Genomic DNA, 5,538 nt, shown 5'->3' on the forward strand with positions numbered 1-5,538 from the left:
TAACAGACAAAGTGAATATGTTCATTTTTTCGAGCCGCAGAAACTGTTACCAAACATGGTCCTTTTCTGGACTGTTCTAAAGTTATTAACAAAAATGTGCCAGGTAGGACTTTTTAACTCTCCCCCGGAATGAATAGGGTTAATTGGTTCTTAACCTTAAATGTGTAGGTTCTGTCGCCTGAACTGTATTTTACCCCAACTAAATTCTCTGCTTGTACATCACTGATTAGTTATTCTTTTTCTGTAAACAAATATAAAATTAATTGATCAAAATTGTATCAAAAATAAAGTCAGTTTATGTAAGGATTAGGAAAAGTGTAAAATAAACAAATCTATTTCGTAGTTGATATTGTATATAATTATTGCTTTTTACTTTTAGTTATTTTCTCAGTTCATTTAAAAAAATATGTTTTCGAAATTCCGATTTATTGTACCAGCTTTGCGATATGCAAAAAAAGCGTCAGCAGGTAAAATGATATCAACAGCGTCCTTAACGTCTGATTTCCCTGCATTGGTAGATTGTAGACAAGGCGAAAAGACTGGTAGCTTGTTCAGTAAGACAGAGATGGAGAGGAGACTCTCAAAGCTTCGCGAAACAATGGTCGCGAACAGTGTTGACGTATGCGTTTTCACCTCTTACCATAACATTGCATACTACAGCGGATACTTTTACGTTGCATTTGGGCGTCCTTATGGACTAGTTGTTACTATGGATAGCCAGACAAGCATTTCAGCAAGTATGAATTTTGTTATATTTAATTATTGCATATTGACTTGTAACATATGTTTTTTTTATTTTTGCATACGTAAATAACTGTACAAGCAATGTGCTATGATTCGTATTTTAATCCTTCTGTATTCTTAACAGTAACATCTAAAGGTAATTTCACTTTGAAAATTAACAGACGGTAATGGAAAGCTCAACAACTTGCAATTCCGAAACAAACGTTTTGCATTCCTTCGTTTATTTAGGACATTCGTGCTTTACTGTCACTTAGTGCAATCTTCGTCTCAATGTTTAGCTTTTATTTATTTCATTTCAATAAATAAAAAAAGCTATGCTGTACAAACAAAGGAATGTTATTTTAAGTAAGCTAAGATAATAGCTTAAAGACAAAAGGTAAATGAACTTCTGCAAATTTGACTTGTTTGGTTAATAATTAATGATAGAGGTCGATTATGGACTAGCGTGGAGGAGAACATACGGAGACAATCTTACGTACACCGATTGGCAGCGCGATAATTACTACAAAGCCGTACAGCGTTGGCGATCGCAAGAGAATTGGACTTGAGTTTGATCATGTTACTTTGCAGAACATGGAAAAATTCAAAGTTGCTTTACCTGATGCTAGCTTTGTTGATGTTGGTGTTCCAACCATGGAATTGAGAATAATTAAATCTGATGAAGAAATATCTCTTATTAAAAATGGTAAGAATGCTTATGCAAAAATGGTAAGAATTTTGCCAACGTGTATTAGATAGCAGATAAAGTCGTACAAAATCGGTCAGATTCTTTCTCAATAGTGATTAAAAAAAGCAAAAAAATTGGAGCACAATGTACGCCAGGGTGCTTTGCAACAAATATGCATTTCACAATAAATACTATTCCCCGGAATAGATCGAAAACTGAGAAAATTACGACCTTTCCGATGGAAGGTTAAAAGTGCCGCCGTCGTGATCATCAAACGTATAATAAGTTGTTTTACGTCAAAACTTAGTTTTTTTATAATTTAAACCTGAACGTTCACAACGAATTATCCCGCCTTGGTGATTCACACTGCTTAAAAGACTCATTTCAATTCGACTACATTGTCCACTATAGTATTCCGTTTAAAAACGTAAACTTCTTGGATATAGCAAAAAATGAAGTCAAGTCTTAAGGCTTGAAGCTTTTAAGGCTTACCATCGTCCTAACATGGGTTGCACGAAGCTAAGTGAGAACCAGCTTTAACTGTTGCAATTAACCAGCTTATAAGAAAGAAACCAAATGTTTGATTTTTTTGGAATTGTTTAAGTAACGTAATTTATTTACATTTATTATTTTATCGTTACAGGAGCAAAAATAGCAGAAAAGGGTGGAGCAGTGTTAAAGAACGCCATACATGAAAACGTTGCAGAATATAAAGTTGCACAAGCTGCAACCAATGCGATGATAAACGAGATCGCAGCGACATATCCTTATGCAGATATTACAGACAGTAAGTAAGAAGCTCGTTTTGTTGGTTTGGCAATAAAAGAGAAAATTTATAGCGACCAAACATTGCGCTATTTTCACGGGAAACGGGAAGTCTGTGGAGGTAATAAGAACCAGATATTTTGTGACGCTGTAAAGACCGACCATTTTATATAGTTTTTGGTACGGTAAATGCTCTATTAAACGCTGGCTTAATATTCTATCTTCAATAAACACCTCGCTAAAAAATTAACGAGTAATAAACGCCCGTCTTTTAAACGCCCGTCATCAACAAAGCCTGTTCCTAATAAACACCCATCTATAATGAAAACCCGTCTGTAATAAACCTTCGTCTCTAATAAACGTCCGTTTCTAATAAGCGCCCGTCTCTAACAAACGCCCGTCTCTAATAAACGCCCGTCCCTAATAAAAATCCGTCTTTAATAAACGCCCGTCTCTAATAAAGAGTGTTTGTTAGATTTTTTTTCAATCCAAGAAATTTATTTGTGATGAATTATGATGAAGATTTACTTCTGTCAAAATATGAATGTTCAAAATTTTTAGTTTTAGCATAATCCCTATTAAATGCGACATAAGAATCTTGAAAATTGAATAAACCGGGGGCGTTTATTAGAGCATTTGCGGTAATCAAGCAGTGGGTAAGTTTGCAAGCACTTACAGATCTCTCATATTATCTAATTAGGTATATTATATATTTTTAGCATGAAATTTGCATTGTATTAGACAAGTATAAAGGAGCTGGGAAATTAAAAGTTTATAAGTAGTAATGCTTTTATGAAATATTAAACCTCAAAAGATGATGTTTTGGCTTTGATAGGATAAAGAAAAGCGTAGAAATGGTTTAATGTATTCACGAAATTTTTCTCGACATTCTAGCATGGTCGCTTGTGCAGACCGGAAGTAACACAGATGGAGCTCACAACCCAGTCACTACACGAAGAATTCAAAATGGAGACATTATTTCAGCGAACTGTTTCCCAGTGATAGGAGGGTAAAGTATTAATACATATTTGTCAACATGTGACATCTCAAATCATATTTTGTGCTATTACCCTCTCTCTCTCTCTCTCTCTCTCTAAGTGGTATGTTCATGATATGATAAAAACGAACCGATTCGTGGAAATGACAGTCCCTTATGTACTTTCTTTCATAATATCGAGGGTTAAAGAGCACAGCTTAAATTAGGACTTATTATTGCTGTAAGAATATATAATATTCTTGAAGTAAAAAAGAGAGAAATGTAGTTAACGTAATAAAGTGACTGAACGCCCTTGTCAGTTTTTCAATATTAAAGGGGCTACGAACTGGTTAAAATCCTCACATTGTATATATCCCGTGCACAAATTAAAAATCCGGCAAATGCGTTTTGCGCAATGAACAAACCAGCGTATTTGCTCGCTGGTTCAATATTTTTTTTCGAAAAGTATATTACATAGAAATATTTCAGCAAGACTCATTTTAGATGAAAACATGACCAAGGCTGGAGAAGATAAAAATTCTAGATATATCTATATGCTCGAGTCTGTAAATTACATACATGCCGGAAAAAAAGCCATTTTTGTTTTTTGCCGCCATCGGCTCGACTTTCGTGTAATTCACCAAAGTTGAAAACCAGCAGCCGTTCCGTAGCCCCTTTAATAAACAGAACGCGTTCATTTACCATGTTTGAAATGCGCAAAAACACGGCTGTGAATGACAACACAACATGTATACTTAATTTTTAAGATAAAGATAAACATATTTTACTATTTATATGATGTAGAGTTGGGATAAGGACGCGAGCATAATGTGTCTGCTGTCATATATCCTCTTGCTCTCTGCTAATTTTGCTTGGCAGCTTATCTCCGCAATACGTTAAAACTTGGAGGACCTCCAAGGTTAAAACTAAATCCAGCTAAAATTAATCGTTTAAAAAAAATTCCTTGTCTCAACATACGTGCCATCACGTTCTCAGAAACTACATTTACGTGACATTTGAAACACGTTTGCTACAACTGCATCTTACAAGTTGTCACCAACAGCATTTGTCTGACAGCTTAAAAAGTTTACCATTGCGACATTTACGTCGTCTTTGAGTTTCCTTTTCGGCAAAGAAATAATATATTTCCCCCATGTATCTTTTTGTTTTTCTTATGAAAACTTGTATGTTGTATATGAAGGGCTAACGGAAGAGTGGTTTATAAAAATGGATGAAAAAATGGTTCAAGTAAAACAGAATTTGGCTTCCTAAGGAAAACAATTTTTAATTGTAAAAACTCGAGTTATCCAGTTTCTTAAATTACTCGAAATAGTTCTTATAATATTGTTCTGTAGATACTATACTGCATTTGAAAGGACCATGTTTCTCAAACATGCAACAGATAAACAACTGGAGTTATGGGAGATCAACTGCAAAGTTCATCGTCGAGGATGTGAACTTATAAAACCTGGTGTTAAATGTAAAGATATAGCCAACGAATTGAATGAAGTATACAAAGAACACGATCTACTTAAGAACCGCACTTTCGGTTATGGTCATTCCTTTGGTATTTTATCCCATTATTATGGTAGAGAAGCTGGTCTGGAGATCAGGGAAGACATTGAAACAGTACTCGAACCTAATATGGTGCTATCTATGGAACCAATGATTGTCATTCCGGAGGGCCGAGATGGTGCTGGGGGTTACAAAGAGCATGATATTCTAGTGGTGACAGAAGACGGGGCTGAAAATATCACAGTGTTTCCCCTAGGTCCAGAACATAACATAATAAACGAGTGACAAATTAAAGGAACTTCTTTAAAACAAACAAATCGCGATAGCAAAGCATTTTACTGTATTTTCGTAATATCAATGCCAAACAATTTGTTGCTTAGCAATATGTAATATAAATACAGTCGACGTTCGATATTTCGAACTCTCAAGGGGACCAACGGAAAAGTTCAAGTTATCGAAAGTTTATGATAAAGGATTGTCGAATATCAAACGTCCGAGGCCGTGTACGAAACTTACGCTTTTCAATAGATTGTTTAGCCAAAGATGAGGACCAGGAAAAAGACAGAATATATGAATAATGGTATATATTTGTTACTGAAACTAACTTCTGTCCAAAGAAACTTAAAATACTACTTCTTTTTCTCGAGAATATATTATTTTTAACAATAACAGACCCTGTCTGCAATTCTTTTAAAGAATAACATTTCTCAACCAACGTTTTTACCAAGAGCTTTCGCTTGGTAGTCACTTTGAAAATGGGAAGAATTTCAAAAGTCCCAAATTGTAAACATTCAAAAGTCCCTTTAATGTATCAATGAAAATATTTATAAAATCGGATGTTTTTTTTTCGAATAAAAAGGAAAAGTTTTCG

At 34.6% G+C, this 5,538-nt stretch overlaps 1 pseudogene; it reads left to right on the forward strand.

Annotated features, from left to right (window-relative positions):
* The first annotated feature begins 375 nt into the window (after positions 1-375).
* On the forward strand, positions 376-5,338 carry LOC130649223 (creatinase-like; annotated as a pseudogene).
* Positions 5,339-5,538: the final 200 nt, after the last annotated feature.

Source organism: Hydractinia symbiolongicarpus, chromosome 7, assembly GCF_029227915.1.
Source record: "Hydractinia symbiolongicarpus strain clone_291-10 chromosome 7, HSymV2.1, whole genome shotgun sequence".
In the NCBI taxonomy this organism is placed as follows: Eukaryota; Metazoa; Cnidaria; class Hydrozoa; order Anthoathecata; family Hydractiniidae; genus Hydractinia; species Hydractinia symbiolongicarpus.